The sequence below is a fragment of the Salvelinus namaycush genome, chromosome 11 (assembly GCF_016432855.1).
Source record: "Salvelinus namaycush isolate Seneca chromosome 11, SaNama_1.0, whole genome shotgun sequence".
Taxonomy (NCBI): domain Eukaryota; kingdom Metazoa; phylum Chordata; class Actinopteri; order Salmoniformes; family Salmonidae; genus Salvelinus; species Salvelinus namaycush.
The window spans coordinates 949,492-969,652 of NC_052317.1; the positions used below are offsets into that span (position 1 = coordinate 949,492).

The 20,161-nt window shown below is 42.1% G+C and overlaps 1 protein-coding gene across 1 annotated transcript in view; it reads left to right on the top strand.

The window, feature by feature from the left end:
• cdh7a (cadherin 7a) overlaps nt 1-20,161 on the top strand; it is a 133,472-nt gene that overhangs the window by 83,606 nt on the left and 29,705 nt on the right. The gene's annotated exons all lie outside the window — the stretch shown is intronic.

A 20,161-nucleotide genomic window follows, 5' to 3' on the forward strand; every position in this document is an offset into this window, starting at 1 on the left:
ACACACAATACCCCATAATGTCATAGTGGAATTATGTTTTTAGAAATGTTTACAAATTAATAAAAATGCAAAGCTGAAAAGCTGAATTGTCTTGAGTCAATAAGTATTCAAACCTTTTGTTATAGCAACCCTAAATAACTTCAGGAGTAAAAATATGCTTCACATTTCACAGAATATATTATATGGACTCACTGTGTACAATAATAATGTTTAACGTCTGTAGAATCCGAATGGTTTGAGCTACACACCATTAAAAGCTATCTATGAAAAGCTGAGATTCTCACGGACACGCACATGTAACACTTGCTTTATGACGCTCACAAGCTACACAAGTCCTTAGAAGGTAAGATGTTCTTCTACATAGAAGATCTAAGGAAATCCAGGACATAGTGTCTATAATACTGTAATAAGCTGACATAGTTGCTGTGACAAACTTCAAACTCCACACTGTTGTCATAGACTAGTTGGATATTAATTGGCCAGTGAGCAAACTATTTCTGTACTTACAGTACTTACATGAATTCATTTTTATCATTTGTTTTGGATTTGTCAACAACACTTTGAGAATGCAACTGTTTATGTACACTTATTTGTGTTCTACTTGTAGCCCTGGTTGACCTGAAAAGAAAATGGAAAAAACACTTAATTGTGAGGCTAAATATAAAGGCTGGACATACAGTGCATTCGGAAAGTATTCAGACCCCTTGACTTTTTCCACATGTTGTTACGTTACAGCTTTATTCTAAAATTGATTAAATGCAACAACAAAAAATGCATCAATCTACGCACAATACCCCAAAATGACCAAAATAAAACATTCTAAAAATGTTTTGTTGTTGTTAAAAAAATTATAATTGAAAAACCTTATTTACATAAGTATTCAGACCCTTTTTTATGAGACTCGAAATTGAGATTAGGTGCATCCTGTTTCCATTGATCATCCTTGAGATGTTTCTACAACTTGATTGGAGTCCATCTGTGGTAAATTAAATTGATTGGACATGATTTGGAAAGGCACACACCTGTCTATATAAATTCCCACAGTTGACAGTGTATGTTAGAGCAAAAACCAAACCATACGGTTGAAGGAATTTTCCGTAGAGCTCCGAGACAGGGTTGTGTCGAGGCACAGATCTGGGGAAGGGTACCAAAGAATTTTGCAGCATTGAAGGTCCCCAAAAACACAGTGGCCTCCATCATTCTAAAATGGATTAAGTTTGGAACCACCAAGACTCCTCCTAGAGCTGGCCAAGCTGAGCAATTGGTGAACAAGGGCCTTGGTCAGAGAGGTGACTAAGAACCCGATGGTTACTCTGACAGAGCTCGAGAGTTCCTCTGTGGAGATGAGAGAATCTTCCAGAAGGACAACCATCTCTGCAGCACTCTACCAATTAGGCCTTTATGGTAGAGTGGCCAGACGGAAGCCACTCCTCAGTAAAAGGCACATGACAGCCCGCTTGGACTTTGCCAAAAGGCACCTAAAGGACTCGCAGACCATGAGAAGCAATATTCTCTGGTCTGATGAAACCAAGATTGAACTGTTTGGCCTGATAGCAAAGCATCACATCTGGTGGACTAGTCAGGATTGAGGGAAAGATGAACTGAGCAAAGTAAAACCTGCTCCAGAGTGCTAAGGACCTAAGGTTCACCTTCCAACAGGACAACGTCCCTAAGTACACAGCCAAGACACCACAGGAGTGGCTTCGGGACATGTTCCTTAATATCCTTGAGTGGCCCAGCCAGAGCACGGACTTGAACCCAATCGAACGTCTTTGGAGAGACCTGAAAATAGCTCTGCAGCGACACTCCCCCATCCAACCAGCTTGAGAGGATCTGCAGAGAAGAATGTGAGAAACTCCTCAAATACATGTGTGCCAAGGTTGTAGCGTCATACCCAAGAAGACTTGAAGCTGTAATAGCTACCAGTGGTCCTTCAACAAAGTACCGAGTAAAGGGTCTTAATACTTGTAATAAATGTAATATTTTTTTATTTGAAAACATTTCTAAAACCTGTTTTGGATTTGTAATTATGGGCTACTGTGTGTAGATTGATGAGAAAAAAATACAATTGAATCCATTTTAGAATAAGGCTGTAATGTAATGTAACAAAATGCTTCAAGCGAAATGCCAGTACAGGGACAACGTGGAGTCGCAATTCAACGGCTCAGACACGAGATGTATGTGGCAGGGTCTACAGTAAATCACGGACTACAAAAATAAAACCAGCCACGTCACGGACACCGAAGTCACGGACACCGACGTCACGCTTCCAGACAAACTAAACACCTTTGCCCACTTTGAGGATAATACAGTGCCACCGTCGCGGGCCGTTAACAAGGACTGTGCCCCCCCCCTCCTTCTCCATTGCTGACAAGAGTAAAGCATTTGAATGTGTTAACCCTTCTAAGGCTGCTGGCCCAGATGGCATCCTTAGCCGCGTCCTCAGAGCATGCGCAGACCAGCTGGCTGGTGTGTTTACGGACATATTCAATTGCTCCCTATCCCAGTCTGTTGTACAGTACAGTCTCCTGTACCCAAGAAGGCAAAGACAACTGAACTAAATGACTACCGCCCCGTAGCACTCACTTCTGTCATCATGAAGTGCTTTGAGAGAGACGTCAAGGATCATATCAAAGGAATACCTATGTAAGAATGCTGTTCATTAACTACAGCTCAGCATTCAACACCAGAGTACCCTCCAAGCTAATCATCAAGCTGGAGGCCCTGGGTCTCAACCCCCACCCTGTGCAATTGGGTCCTGAACTTTCTGATGTGCCGCCCCTAGGTGGTGAAGGTAGGAAATAACATCTCCACTTTGCTGACCCTCAACACTGGGGGCCACAAGGGTGCATGCTCAGCCCCCTCCTGTACTCCCTGTTCACCTCAGGAGGCTGAAGAAATTGTGCTTGTCACCCAAAACCCTGACAAACTTTTACAGATGCACAATCGAGAGCATCCTGTCGGGCTGTATCGCAGCTTGGTACGGCAACTGCACCGCCCTCAACCTCAAGGCTCTCCAGAAGGTTGTGCAGTCTGCACAATGCATCACCAGGGGCAAACTACCTGCCCTCCATGACACTTACAGCACCCGATGTCACAGGAAGGCCAAAAAAATCAAGGACATCAACCACCCGAGCCACTGCCTGTTCACACCGCTACCTTCCAGAAGGCAAGGTCAGTACAAGTGCACCAAAGCTGGGACCGAGAGACTGAAAAACAGCTTCTATCTCAAGGCCATCAGACTACTAAACAGCAATCACTAACTCAGAGAGGCTACTGCCTACATTGAGACCCAATCACTGGCCACTTTAATAAATGGATCACTAGTCACTTTATACAATGCCATTCTAAATAATGGCACTTTAATAATGTTTACATATCTTACATTACTCATATCACATGTATATGCTGTATTTTATACCATCTATTGCACCTTGCCTATGCCGCTCGGCCATCGCTCATCCATATACCTACATGTACATATTCTCATTCACCCTTTAGATTTGTGTGTATTAGGTAGTTGTTGGGGAATTGTTAGATTACTTGTTAAAAATTACTGCACTGTCGGAACTAGAAGCACAAGCATTTCACTACAATCGCATGAACATCTGTTAACCATGTGTATGTGACAAATAACAGTTGATTTGATTTTGATGCACTGTAAATGAAAGTCAGATAACTGAAAAGCTGATTTTTTTCTGGGGTCTCGGGACTGCTAGGGTTAAATTAGACAGACATAATTGAAATGTTCAATGATGTTGGGGCATTTCAAAGCGTCAATAACATCTTGCCTCACCGCCGTGTCATGTTTATTAAGTTCTCATTAATGTATAAATGCCTTTTGATGAAGAGTAAATCCAAGGGATTACCAATAACAATTCCTTGTTGTTCATTGTTAATTGCATTTTCCTTAGACGACCCATCCTCATCCCTGGAGTTTTGCTTACAAAAGCAAAGCAGTAATGAACAAGCCAAATGTATTCATTTCCAAAACCCCAAAAAGGTTGCCGCTTCAGCCGTTGCAATGTAAAACAGATGCAAAACAGATGGCAGGTGTGTAAGCGTCAGTCCCCAAATCCCATCAGCAACCCACACCTGTTATGGGGTTATTCATGTAGCTTTTGCTTGCCTTCTTTTTTCAATCTCAGGGTGCCTGAGCTATTGTTTAGTGCCCTTGATTCGGCCATTTTGATTCTTTCCCAACTGTCATTCCATTATTGTTTATGATGTGCCATCCAGAGCTGGTTTTAACTGCCAGTGGTTTTGCACAAAGGCCTGTGCTGTTATGGCAGACGATGAAGAAGAATTATGAGGCTAAATTCGATATAGAGCAGCATATTTATACGACGGTCCAGCACTTGTCAGAGTTATTATTTGAATTATTTTCTATATGCCTGCTGCCTTCCTAAATGACTCTTATAGGCTTTTTATAGCCACTGGCTGACAAACAAGCTTGACGAGTCTGAAGTGTCGTCTCTTCCCAAGCTTTTGTATATTTGTAGCATTTCTAGGTAACTATGTTCTATAGGGGTGCTTCCATGGAGCGAAGGATATAACAATAGTAAAATAAAAGGCAGGTGAAAAAAGGCAGTCTACACCTTGTTTTACATCTGTTATCACAGATAACTGATACTGTATAATAATACACCGAAAATATACAGTGCAAGTATTCACACCCCTTTACTTTTTCAATTTTTTTGGGTGTTACAGACTGAATTTAAAATAGACTAAATTTAGATAGTGTCACTGGTCTACACACAATACACACAAAAAGTCAAAATGTTTTATTATTATTATATATTTTTTTACAAATTTAAGCTGAAATGTCTTGATTCAATAAGTATTCAAACCCTTTTCTATGGCAAGCCAAAATAAGTTAAAGTAAGATAAATAAGAAAATTAGCAATACAAGTCGTGTTTAACATGACTTTTGAATGACTACCCCATCTCCGTACCCCACACATTACATTATCTGTAAGGTCCCTCAGTCGAGCACTGAATTTGAAACACAGATTCAACCACAAAGACCAGGGAGGTTTTCCAATGCCTCGCAAAGAAGGGCACCTATTGATATATTGGTTAAACATTCAAAAGCAGACATTGAATATCCCAGGGATTTCACCATTAGGCCAAAAGTGACTTTAAAACAGTTTATTGGCTGTGATAGAAGAAAACTGAGGATGGATCAAATACATTGTAGTTACTCCCCAATATTAACCTAAATGACAGAGTGAAAAGAAGGAACTTTTACAGAATAAAAATATTCCAAAACATGCAAATGTGGCAAAAAAAAAGGAACTTTATGTCCCGAATACAAAGCTTTTGTGGAAAATCCAACACTACACGTCACTGAGTACCATTCTTCATATTTTCAATCATGGTGGTATCTGAATCATGTTATGTGTATGCTTGTCATCGGCAAGGACTAGGGAGTTTTATTTTGGATAAAAATAAACGGAATAGAGCTAAGCACAGGCAAAATCCTAGAGACCATTACTGCACGTAACGCGCCAATGTAAACTGATTTTTTTATATATATATGCACATTATCGAACAAAACACACAATACATGTATAACATGATGAAGATAATCAAAGGTTAGTGATTCATTTTATCTATATTTCTGCATTTTCTAACTCCTATCGTTGGCTGAAAAAATGTCTGTGTGTGTTTGTGACTTGGCTCTGACCTAACATAATCATATGTTGTGCTTTCACTGTACATCATTTTTGAAATCGGACACCATGGGTAGATTAACAAGATGTTTATCTTTCATTTGCTGTATTGGACTTGTTAATGTGTGAAAGTTAAATATTTCTAAAACATATTTTTTAATTTCGCGCGATGCCTTTTTAGCAGAATGTTGTGGGTGTTCCGCTAGCGGAACCCCTGAGCTAGAAAGGTTAAAAGTGTGTTTTGTAGCCTAATAGCTAGTTTACCCAGGATCGGATCCACTCTTTGCATCCGTGGACTACACCTCTCCGTTGTTCTTCGTGGCCTTTCTCCGCTGGAGATCTGTTGGCGGATTGGATTGTCTGACTGACCAACTGACTACAACCTTTTTGTATACGGTATTTCATTTGTTTTGGGGTGATGTATACCGTGATGATTTGTAGTTCGTTTTGAGGACGTATTAGTATTTGATATGCTTTATATTTGTGTGGTAAAATAATTGTTATTTTGATTGTATGATTAATTTACGCTAAACTTGTATGAACGGACAAACATGCCGTATGCCTTATGATTAACGAGACGTGGTGTGATCATAACAACATACAGTAACACAAGTCCTTCTGTTCACCTGACTTAGAATACCTCACAATCAAATGTCGACCGCATTATCTACCAAGGGAATTCTCTTCGATTATAATCACAGCCGTATATATTCCCCCCCAAGCAGACACATCAATGGCCCTGAACGAACTTTATTTGACTCTATGTAAACTGGAAACCACATATCCTGAGGCTGCATTCATTGTAGCTGGGGATTTTAACAAGGCTAATCTGAAAACAAGACTCCCTAAATTCTATTAGCATATCGATTGCGCAACCAGGGCTGGTAAAACTCTGGATCATTGTTATTCTAACTTCCGCGACGCATATAAGGCCCTCCCCCGCCCTCCTTTCGGAAAAGTTGACTACGACTCCATTTTGTTGCTTCCAGCCTACAGACAGAAACTAAAACAAGAAGCTCCCGCGCTCAGGTCTGTTCAACGCTGGTCCAACCAATCTGATTCCATGCTTCAAGACTGCTTCGATCACGTGGATTGGGATATGTTCCGCATTGCGTCCAACAACAACATTGACGAATACGCTGATTCGGTGAGCGAGTTCATTAGAAAGTGCATCGGCGATGTCATACCCACATCAACTATTAAAACGTTCCCAAACCAGAAACCGTGGATTGATGGCAGCATTCGCGCGAATCTGAAAGCGCGAACCACTGCTTTTAACCAGGGCAAGGTGACCGGAAACATGACCGACAAACAGTGTAGCTATTCCCTCCGCAAGGCAATCAAACAAGCTAAGCGTCAGTATAGAGACAAAGTAGAGTTGCAATTCAACGGCTCAGACACGAGGTATGTGTCACGATCGTCTATCGGTGAATGAGTGGACCAAGGCGCAGCGTGATACGAATACATCTTCCTTTTTATTTACGAAGATGAACACGAAACGAAACACTTTTACAAACTAACAAAAACAACAAACGACCGTGAAGCTACAAAACGAAAGTGCAGACACAAGCTACTAACGTTTAGACATAGACAATTACCCACAACCTGTCTAATGCCTATGGCTGCCTTAAATATGGCTCCCAATCAGAGACAACGATAGACAGCTGTCTCTGATTGAGAACCACTCAGGCAACCATAGACATACCTAGACACCTACACTGAACACAACCCCATAAACTCTACCAAAACCCCCTAGACACTACAAACACCCTCGACTAGACAAAAACACACAAACTTCCCCCATGTCACACCCTGACCTAACTAAAATAATAAAGAAAACAAAGATAACTAAGGCCAGGGCGTGACAGTATGTGGCTGGGTCTACAGTCAATCACGGATTACAAAAAGAAAACCAGCCCCGTCGCGGACCAGGATGTCTTGCTCCCAGACAGACTAAATAACTTCTTTGCTCGCTTTGAGGACAATACAGTGCCACTGACACGGCCCGCTACCAAAACCTGCGGGCTCTCCTTCACTGCAGCCGAGGTGAGTAAAACATTTAAACGTGTTAACCCTCGCAAGGCTGCAGGCCCCGACGGCATCCCCAGCCGCATCCTCAGAGCATGCGCAGACCAGCTGGCTGGTGTGTTTACGGACATATTCAATCAATCCTTATCCCAGCCTGCTGTTCCCACATGCTTCAAGAGGGCCACCATTGTCCCTGTTCCCAAGAAAGCTAAGGTAACTGAGCTAAACGACTACCGCCCCGTAGCACTCACTTCCTTCATCATGAAGTGCTTTGAGAGACTAGTCAAGGACCATATCACCTCCACCCTAGACCCACTCCAATTTGCTTACCGCCCCAATAGGTCCACAGACGATGCAATCGCAACCACACTGCACACTGCCCTAACCCATCTGGACAAGAGGAATACCTATGTGAGAATGCTGTTCATCAACTACAGCTCAGCATTTAACACCATAGTACCCTCCAAACTCGTCATCAAGCTCGAGACCCTGGGTCTCGACCCCGCCCTGTGCAACTGGGTACTGGACTTCCTGACGGGCCGCCCCCAGGTAGTGAGGGTAGGTAACAACATCTCCACCCCGCTGATCCTCAAGACTGGGGCCCCACAAGGGTGCGTTCTGAGCCCTCTCCTGTACTCCCTGTTCACCCACGACTGCGTGGCCATGCACGCCTCCAACTTAATCATCAAGTTTGCGGGCGACACTACAGTGGTAGGCTTTATTACCAATAACGACGAGACGGCCTACAGGGAGGTGAGGGCCCTCGGAGTGTGGTGTCAGGAAAATAACCTCACACTCAACGTCAACAAAACAAAGGAGATGATTGTGGACTTCAGGAAACAGCAGAGGGAGCACCCCCCTATCCACATCGACGGGACAGTAGTGGAGAGGGTAGTAAGTTTTAATTTCATCGGCGTACACATCACGGACAAACTGAATTGGTCCACCCACACAGACAGCGTTGTGAAGAAGGCGCAGCAGCGCATCTTCAACCTCAGGAGGCTGAAGAAATTCGGCTTGTCACCAAAAGCACTCACAAACTTCTACAGATCACAATCGAGAGCATCCTGTCGGGCTGTATCACCGCCTGGTACGGCAACTGCTCCGCCCACAACCGTAAGGCTCTCCAGAGGGTAGTGAGGTCTGCACAACGCATCACCGGGGGCAAACTACCTGCCCTCCAGGACACCTACACCACCCGATGTCACAGGAAGGCCATAAAGATCATCAAGGACAACAACCACCCGAGGCACTGCCTGTTCACCCCGCTATCATCCAGAAGGCGAGGTCAGTACAGGTGCATCAAAGCGGGGACCGAGAGACTGAAAAACAGCTTCTATCTCAAGGCCATCAGACTGTTAAACAGCCACCACTAACATTGAGTGGCTGTTGATGTAAAAAATGTATCACTAGCCACTTTAAACAATGCCACTTAATATAATGTTTACACACCCTACATTACTCATCTCATATGTATATGTATATACTGTACTCTATATCATCTACTGCATCTTGCCATCTTTATGTAATACATGTATCACTAGCCACTTTAAACTATGGCACTTTTATGTTTACATACTCTACATTACTCATCTCATATGTATATACTGTACTCAATACCATTTACTGCATCTTGCCTATGCCGTTATGTACCATCACTCATTCATATATATCTTTATATACATATTCTTTATCCCTTTACACGTGTGTATAAGGTAGTAGTTGTGGAATTGTTAGGTTAGATTACTCGTTGGTTATTACTGCATTTCGCTACACTCACATTAACATCTGCTAACCATGTGTATGTGACAAATAAAATTTGACTTGACTAAGGTCACTTGAGTTCCCTGAACTTCTTTACCGGGCTGGACTCTTTTTAGGCCCGAGGTACAGGACATTTTTGGAGGAACCAGAGCTCATTATTTGTTATATTATGTGTGTGTTTGTGTGATCATTTATGTTGGCAATATAACCCACACAAAAGAATACAGTTGTTTTTGAAGTTATTTTTTATGTTTTAAGGGTTTATGAAAAGTGTATTTCCATCCTGACTTTTACATAAGTCCTGTGTATTGGTGTAGACTTGACGGACCAGATGGGACTCATTCCCTCCCAAACCAAAAGGAGAAACCAATGCTTTCTCTGGTAGGCACAACCTACCTGGCACCCCTATAAATAATAACCTCAAGTCAAAACCGTTACAACATGCCTGTCTATATAAGATCAAATCAAAATGTTGTTATTCTCACTTACAAGCCCTTAACCATCAATGCAGTTTTAAGAAATATAAGATTTAAGAAAAATATTTACTAAATAAACTGAGAGCAACAATAAAATAATAATAACAATGTGCGGGGTACTGGTTAGTCGAGGTAATTGAGGTAGCATGTAAATGTAGGTGGGGTAAAGGGACTATGCCTAGATAATATATAAAAACAGTGAGTAGCAGCATTATAAAACGTGTGGGGGGGGGGGGGGGTCAATGCAATAGTCCGGTTAGTCATTTTATTAGCTGTATAGCAGACTTATGGCTTGGGGGTAGAATCTGTTAATGCAACCGCTGTGTCAGATTTCAAAAAAACTTTACGGAAAAAGCAAACCATGCAATAATCTGAGACGGCGCTCAGAACTATAGTCAAATTAGTTGGTGTCAACAGGAACCAGAAATTACATGATAAATATTCCCTTACCTTTGATCTTCATCAGAATGCACTCCCAGGAATCCCAGATCCACAATAAATGCTTGATTTGTTCGATAATGTCCGTTACTTATGTCCAATTAGCTACTTTGGTTTGTTCATTTGGTAAACAATTACAAAGTCACAAAGCGTGTTCACTAAAACGTGACGAAATGTCCAAATGTTCCATAACAGTCAGTAGAATCATGTCAAACGATGTATTGAATCAATCTTTAGAATGTTGTTAACATAAATCTTGAATAACGTTCCAACCAGAGAATTACATTGACTTCAGATGAGCGATGGAACGGAGCTAACTCGCATGTGAACGCGCGTGGTCAAAGAATGGTCACCTCATGGCAGTGGTGACAAATTCTTCTCTCATTCGGCCCCCCTTCATAGTAGTCATCAGACAAAGTTCTACAGACTGTTGACATCTAGTGGAAGCCGTAGGAAGTACAAACCCATTCATATCTCGCTGTAATTTCAATGGGATCTTGGTTGAAAATCCACCAGCCTCAGAATTTCCACTTCCTGTTTGGATTTTTCTCAGGTTTTTGCCTGCCATATGAGTTCTGTTATACTCACAGACATAATTCAAACAGTTTTAGAAACTTCAGAGTGTTTTCTATCCAATACTAATAATATGCATATATTAGCAACTATGACTGAGGAGCAGGCCGTTTACTCTGGGCACCTCTGTGCACCTTTCATCCAAGCTATTCAATACTGCCCCTGCAGCCATAAGAAGTATTTTGTACCTATATTTGGTGCTCTGGTACCGCTTGCCATGCAGTAGCAGAGAGTACAGTCTATTACTAGGGTATCTGGAGTCTTTGCCAATTTTCACGGCCTTCCTCTGACACCGGCTGATATAGAGGTCCTGGATGGCAGGAAGCTTGGCCCCAGTGATGTACTGGGCCGTACGAACTACCCTCTTGTAGTGCCCCGCGGTTGGAGGCCCGAGCAGTTGCCATACCAGGTGGTGATGCAACCAGTCAGGATGCTCTCGATGTTGCAGCTGTAGTACCTTTTGAGGTTCTGAGCACCCATGCCACATCTTTTCATTCTCCTGAGGGGAATAGGAGTTGTTGTACCCTAATTTATGACTGTCTTGGTGTGTTTGGACCATGATAGTTTGTGGACACCAAGGAACATGAACCTCTAAACCTGCTCCACTACAGCCCTGTCGATGAGAATATGGGTGTGCTCGGCCCTCCTTTTCCTGTAGTCCACGATCATCTCCCTTGTCTTGATCACGTTGAGGGAGAGGTTGTTGTCCTGGCACCACACTGCCAGGTCTCTGACCTCCTCCCACCATCGTTATCGGTGATCAGACCTATCACCATTGTGTCGTCTGAACAGGGAGTACAGGAGGGGACTAAGCACGCACCCCTGAGGCGCCCCCGTGTTGAGGATCGACGTGGCAGATGTGTTGTTGCCTTCCCTTACCACATGGGGGCAGCCCGTCAGGAAGTCCAAGATTCAGTTCCAGAGGGAGGTGTTTAGTCCCAGGTTCCTGAGCTTAGTGATGAGGTTTGAGGGCACTATGGTGTTGAACGCTGAGCTGTAGTCAATGAACAGCATTCTCACATAGGTGTTCCTCTTGTCCAGGTGGGAAAGGGCAGTGTTGAGTGCAATAGAGATTGCGTGATGTGTGGATCTGTTGGGGCAGTATGCAAATTGGAGTGGGTCTAGGGTTTCTGGGTTGACGGTGTTGATGTGACCTATGACCAGAGTTTCAAAGCATTTCATGGATTCAGACGTGAGTTCTACGGGTCTACAGACGTGAGTTCTACGGGTCTGCAGTCATTTAGGCAGATTACCTTGGTGTTCTTGGGCACAGGAACTATGGTTGTACTATTTATATTTTTTGGCAACTTTTACTTGACTAAGTACTAAAAGAAAATAATGTACTTTTTACTCCATTCATTTTCCCTGACACCCAAAGTACTCGTTACATTTTGACAGGAAAATTCACACACTTATCAAAAGAACATCCCTGGTCATATCTACTGCATCTGATCTGGAAGACTCACGAAACACAAATTCTTCATTTGTAAATTATGTCTGAGTATTGGAGTATGCCCCTGGCTACCCATCAATAAAAAAAAAGGATACAATTGTGACATCTGGTTTGCTTAATATAAGGAATTTGAAATGATTTATACTTTTACTTTTGATACTTAAGAACATTAACAATTCCATTTAGTTTTGATACTTAAGTATATTTAAAACCAAATACTTTTAGACTTTTACTCAAGTAGTATTTTAAAGGGTGACTTTTTTTTACTTTTACTTGAGTCATTTTCTATGAAGGTGTCTTTACTTTTACTCAAGTATGACAATTTAGTACTTTTTCCACCACTGATTAGCAGTGAGTGCTCAACCGTATAGAAAGCCTGACGGGTGAATGAAGAGGGCAGCACAATGTTGCCTTTCATCCATAAAGTTCATTTACAACTAGGGATGCAGCAGAGATAGTGCTATGACCTGGTCTAAAACCTGACTGATGTACAGTACCAGTCAAAAGTTTGGACACCTTCTCATTCAACGGTTTTTCTTTATTTTTACTTTTTTCTACAATGTAGAATAATAGTGAAGACATAAAACTATGAAATAACACATATGAAATCATGTAGTAACCAAAAAAGTGTTAAACAAATCCAAATATATTTTACATTTCTGATCCTTCGAAGTAGCCACCCTTTGCCTTGATGACAGCTTTGCACACTGTTGGCATTCCCTCAACTAGCTTCACCTGGAATGCTTTTCCAGCAGTCTTGAAGTTCCCAAATATGCTGAGCACTTGTTTGCTGCTTTTCCTTCTCTCTGCTGTCCAACTCATCCCAAACCATCTCAATTGGGTTGAGGTCGGGTGATTGTGGAGGCCAGGTCATCTGAAGCACTCAGTCACTCTTATTCTTGGTCAAATAGCACTTAAACAGACTGGAGGTTTTTTGGATCATTGTCCTGTTGAAAGCAAATTTTGATAATCCCAAACCAGATGGGATGGCGTATTGCTGTGGTAGCCATACTGGTTAAAAAATATATAAATGACAGTGTTACCAGGAAAGCACCACCACACCAACATACCTCCTCCTTCATGCTTCACGGTGGGAACCACACATGCGGAGATCATCCGTTCACCTACTCTCTCACAAAGACACGTCGGTTGAATCCAAGAATCTCAGATTTGGACTCAAACCAAAGGACAGATTTCAATGTTCATTTCTTGTGTTTCTTGGCCCAAGCAAGTCTCTTCTTATTATTGGTGTATTTTAGTAGTGTTTTCTTTGCAGCAATTTGACCATGAAGGCCTAATTCATGCAGTCTCCTCTTAACAGTTGATGTTGAGATGTGTCTATTACTTGAACTCTATGAAGCATTTATTTGGGCTGCAATATTTGAGGCTGATAACACTTATGAACTTATCCTCTGCAGCAGAGGTAGCTCTGGGTCTTACTACATGATTCCATATGTGTTATTTCATAGTTTTGATGTCTTCACTACAAGGTAGAAAATAGTAAAAAAATAAAGAAAATCCCTGAATTGAGTAGACGTGTCCTGAAATATTAGCTGGTACTGTACATTTAGAATACATTTCAAAGATAAGAAAGGTGTTAGCTGAGAATTCATCAAGGATTCTAATATTTTAGCAAGTCAAGAGATTTTAGAAATAGGCTGATAATTATTTAGATCACAAGGGTCACCACCTTTGTGAATGGGGAGTACATGGGCCGCCTTAAAGACTTACACAGAAAGACTCACAGCTTTAATCGTTGCCAAAGGTGATTCTAACAATATATTGACTCAAGGGTGTGAATACTTGTGTAAATGAGATTCGGTATTTCATTTTCAATAAATTAGCAAACATTTCTAAAAACATGTTTTTTCCCTTTGTCATTATGGGGTATTGTGTGTAGATGGGTTAGAGAAAATATATATTTAATACATTTTGAATTCAGGCTGTAACACAACAAAATGTGGAAAATAATGTATGAAATGGTATGAACACTTTCTGAAGGCACTGTACTTATAATTACAGTAACCATGGGACATCTTTTCAATCAAGGGCCCTTTTTGGTTAAATTTCATGAGCTTGAAAGGCGGAAGAATTTAACATATGCCTATGGCCCGTACAGAGCTAGGAAAAAAGCTTTCAAGTTCTCTGCCCCATTCGATTGGAACGAGCGTCGAAAGGTCCTGAAATTACAGGAGCTCATCCCTTTAAATTAGTTAAAAGCTAGATTAAACACCATGATTGAAAATGAAGTGGGGGACTGTTAAAGTTTTGACCTAGTTACACCACACTTTCCCAAACGATCTTGCTGTTCAATTTGTACATTTATGTCAGTAAACTGTAGTGCTTGGTGTTTTATGTTGTAAATGCTTTGTGTTTTGTGTTGCTATTTTGGCCAGATCTCTCGTGTAAAATAGATTATTAGGCAGAGTTGTGAAGTAAAAGCCATATCTCAGACTGGCCAATAAAAATAAAATATTAAGATGAGCAAAAGAACACAGACAGTGGATTGGAAAAAGTGTTATGGACAGACAATGTTTGAGGTGTTCGGATCACAAAGAAGAACCGTTGTGATACACAGAAAAAATGTAAAGATGCTGGAGGAGTGCTTGACGCCATCTGTCAAGCATGGTGGAGGCAATGTGATAGTCTGGGGGTGCTTTGGTGGTAGTAATGTGGGAGATTTGTACAGGGTAAAAGGGATCTTGAAGAAGGAAGGCTATCACTCAATTTTGCAACGCCATGCCATACCCTGTGGACGGCGCTTAATTGGAGCCAATTTCCTCCAACAACAGGACAATGACCCAAAGCACAGCTCCAAACTATGCAATAACTATTTAGGGAAGAAGCAGTCAGCTGGTATCCTGTCTATAATGGAGTGGCCAGCACAGTCACTGGCCAGCACTGTCACTCTTGCTGCTGCTGATTCTCTGATCCACCTCTACGCAGGCGACACCATTCTGTATACATCTGGCCCTTCTTTGGACACTGCTAACAAACCTCCACGCCATACAACACTCCTTCCGTGGCCTCCAACTGATTTTAAATGCTTGGTAAACGAAGTACATGCTCTTCAACCGATTGCTGCCCGCACCCTCCCGCCCGACGAGCATCACTTCTCTGGGCTGTTCTGACTTTGAATATGTGGATAACTACAAATACCTAGGTGTCTGGTTAGACTGTAAACTCTCTTTCCAGACTCACATTAAGCATCTCCAATCCAAAATTAAATCTAGAATCAGCTTCCTATTTTGCAACAAAGCCTCCTTCACTCATGCTGCCAAACGTATCCTACCGATCCTTGACTTCGGCGATGTCATTTACAAAATAGCCTCCAACGCTCTACTCAGCAAACTGGATGTAGTCTATCACAGTGCCATCCGTTTTGTCACCAAAGCCCCATATACTACCCACCACTGCGACCCACCACTACATATTTGTAGCCAAACCCACTGTCTCCAGGTCAACTATAAGTCTTTGCTAGGTAAAGCCCCGCCTTATCTCACCTTACCGGTCACCATAGCAACACCCACCCGTAGCACACGCTCCAGCAAGTATATTTCACTGGTCATCCCCAAAGCCAACACTTCTTTTGGCTGCCTTTCCTTCCAGTTCTCTGCTGCCAATGACTGGAACGAATTGCAAAAATTACTGAAGCTGGAGTCTTATATCTCACTCCCTAACTTTAAGCATCAGCTGTCAGAGCAGCTTACCGATCGCTGCAGCTGTACACAGCCCATCTGTAAATAGCACACCCAACTACCTCATTCCCATATTATTACTTACCCTCTTGCTCTTTTGCACCCCATTATCTCTACATGGACACCGTCATCTGCACATCTATCCCTCCAGTGTTAAGTGCTAAATTGTAATTATTTCGCAACTAAGGTCTATTTATTGTCTTACCTCCTTACTTCATTTGCACACACTGTATACAGATTTTTCTATTGTGTTATTGACTTTACGTTTGTTTATCCCATTTGTAACTCTGTTGTTTTTGTCGCACTGCTTTGCTTTATCTTGGCCAGGTCGCAGTTGTAAATGAGAACTTGTTTTCAACTGGCCTACCTGGTTAAATAATGGTGAAATAAAAAATAAATAAATACATTTCACGTTCTTAAAATAAAATTAACTGACCTAAAACAGGGACTAGGACTAGGATTACTAGGATTAAGTGTCAGGAATTGTGAAAACTGAGTTTAAATGTATTTGACTAAGGTGTATGTAAACTTCCGACTTCAACTGTAATTCCTTAATAAATAAAACACTAAATCCATCCAGATAATCATGTAGGTTTGCACGGCCCAGGCAGCATATTTTGGGATATATGTCAATTTATCCGAAACATATACTGTTGCTGTATTCACTCCCTGGGTGTGTCCCAAATGGCAACCTTTTCCTTATATAGTGCACTACTTTTAACCAGGGCCCATAGGGCTTTGGTCAAAAGTTGTGCACTATATATGGAATAGGGTGCCATTTGGAACGCTACCCCTGTTGGCAGGTTGTTCAATTTCCAGTTTCCAGGAGATTTTCTGGCAGATTGAGTTTGTGCTGACTCTGGCTCTCCTCGAGGGCAGGGCTCGGCACGGCCGCTGTTTAACCCGGCCAAAGCTAGGGGGATTAGGCCACTGCAGAGCGTCGGACCGAGTGAATCTTCTTAGAGCGCAACCTGATGGGCCTCCACTGATAATCATCTTTTAAACACAGCACTTTTAAATGGTGTGCAATATTTCGTAAGCCAGCCCGGGGATGGCTTTTCCGCTTTAATGCTTCGTAAACTGTCCTAGGTAAACAATGTTTGTGTCTGTGTGTGTGTGCAGTATTAGTTCATTGGCTTAATCCCACACTTCCTCATGTCCATTTGGTTTGGAACTGATATTTGGACCCCCTATGATGTTTTTGAGAGAATTCAAGGTAATTATGGTTTATAATAGTATAATTCCATCACCATCCTGAACTCTGTAGTCTATTTGTTGTTCTGCAGCTGACATGGCTACAATACACACAACATGTATTGTGTCATATTATACAAAATATATCAGGTTCTACTTACATGAGTATTTATTTGTCAGGTTGATATATTGTAACACAATTATTATTATGAGTATTGTTGAAAGGGTCTATTATCATGTTGGTGTGAGGCTAATGCTGACTACAAGCAGTTCAATGGGGATTGTGTTGGCGGTGGAATGGTCACCAAATTGGGTTTGATTTTCCTTGCCTGTTTTTTTAGAAAATATCTCTCACTTCCACTATATGATGTCTCCCGACTCCCAACCCTATAGAGTGTGGTACTGCCTTCCCTCTCAAGTATGACCTATATGACATTCCATATTGTCATGTCAGATTTTATAGCTTGTGTTGTATCTACTTGGTGCTGCTCCAACATGGTGTCCATATTAGGACAGCCTCAGTCTCAGCAGGACTTTGATAGCAGGACTTTCAAACAATAAAAAAATCTAAAGCAAAAATCACTGAAGCTGGAGATTCTCTAACTTTAAGCATCAGCTGTCAGAGCAGCTTACCAATCACTGTACCTGTACAGTCGTGGCCAAAAGTTGAGAATGACAAATTTTAATTTTCACAAAGTTTGCTGCTTCAGTGTCTTTAGATATTTTTGTCAGATGTTACTATGTAATACTGAAGTATAATAACAAGCATTTCATAAGTGTCAAAAAGCTTTTATTGACAATTACATGAAGTTGATGCAGAGTCAATATTTGCAGTGTTGACCCTTTTTTTTCAAGACCTCTGCAATCCGCCCTGGCATGCTGTCAATTAACTTCTGGGCCACATCCTGACTGATGGCAGCCCATTCTTGCATAATCAATGCTTGTAGTTTGTCAGAATTTGTGGGTTTTTGTTTGTCCACCCGCCTCTTGAGGATTGACCCCAAGTTTTCAATGGGATTAAGGTCTGGCCATGGACCCAAAATGTTTTGTTCCCCGAGCCACTTAGTTATCACTTTTGCCTTATGGCAAGGTGCTCCATCATGCTGGAAAAGGCATTGTTCGTCACCAAACTGTTCCAGGATGGTTGGAAGAAGTTGTTCTTGGAGGATGTGTTGGTACCATTCTTTATTCATGGCTGTGATCTTAGGCAAAATTGTGAGTGAGCCCACTACCTTGGCTGAGAAGCAACCCCACACATGAATGGTCTCAGGATGCTTTACTGTTGGCATGACACAGGACTGATGATAGCACTCACCTTCTCCGAACAAGCTTTTTTCCGGATGCCCCAAACAATCGGAAAGGGGATTCATCAGAGAAAATGACTTTACCCCAGGCCTCAGCAATCCAATCCCTGTCCCTTTTGCAGAATATCAGTCTGTCCCTAATGTTTTTCCTGGAGAGAAGTGGCTTCTTTGCTGCCCTTTTTGACACCAGGCCATCCTCCAAAAGTCTTGCCTCACTGTGTATGCAGATGCACTCACACCTGCCTGCTGCCATTCCTGAGCAAGCTCTATACTGGTAGTGCCCCGATCCTGCAGCTGAGTCAACTTTAGGAGACAGTCCTGGCGCTTGCTGGACTTTCTTGGGCACCCTGAAGCCTTCTTCACAACAATTGAACCACTCTTCTTGAAGTTCTTGATGATCCGATAAATGGTTGATTTAGGTGCAATCTTACTGGCAAGCAATATTCTTGCCTGTGAAGCCCTTTCTGTGCAAATCAATGATGACGGCACGTGTTTCCTTGCAGGTAACCATGTTTGACAGAGGAAGAACAATGATTCCATGCACCACCCTCCTTTTGAAGCTTCCAGGCTGTTATTCAACTCAATCAGCATGACAGAGTGATCTCCAGCCTTGTCCTCGTCAACACTCACACCTGTGTTAATGAGAGAATCACTGACATGAAGTCAGCTGGTCCTTTTGTGGCAGGGCTGAAATGCAGTGGAAATGTTTTTGGGGGATTCAGTTCATTCAGTTTGCCTATCAGCCTAGCAGAGGAGTTGATGATGCCATTCTTACCCTCCTTAACATGGTCTATAGACATCTAGAGAGTGCCAAATCCCATGTCAGGGTTCTGTTTGTTGACTTTTCTTCTGCCTTCAACACAATCCAGCCTTACATTCTGGCACAGACTCATTCGGGACTTCTCCTTAGATGGGGGGCTGGTTTTGTGGCTGTTTGACTTCCTTAGCCAACTCTCACAGCGAGTCAAAATAGGTCCCCATGTGTCGGATATACGCAATACCAACACAGGCTCTCCTCAGGGATGTGTTTTGTCCCCACTTCTGTACATCTTGTACACTAATAGTTGTACTAGTTCCCATACTGACAGACACCTCGTTAAGTTCGCTAATGACACTGCCTTGATCAGCCTGTTGCATGATGACGAGGAACATCATGGCCCGGTTCTAGATGACTTTGTAGAGTGGTGTGAGGAATCACACTTGGTCCTCAATACCAACAAGACCAAAGAGATGTGCGTAGACTTCAGGAAGCGTACAACACCTACCTCTGCAACATCTATCAGAGGTCGGAATATAGAAATTGTAGAGGAATATAAATATATGGGTGTCCTTTTGGACAATAAGCTTCAGTGGAGTAAATGTACAGACCTGATCTACAAAAAGAGCCAACAGAGACTGTACTTTCTCAAAAAGTCGGGATCTTTTAATGTAGACTGTACTGTATTGACTGTTTTACAAATCTTTTATTGAGAGTATTTTAACTTTTTGTATTGTTTGTTGGTTTGGCAATGCCACTGTCAGCCAGAGAAATATGCTGAGAAAGATTATTACCACAGCA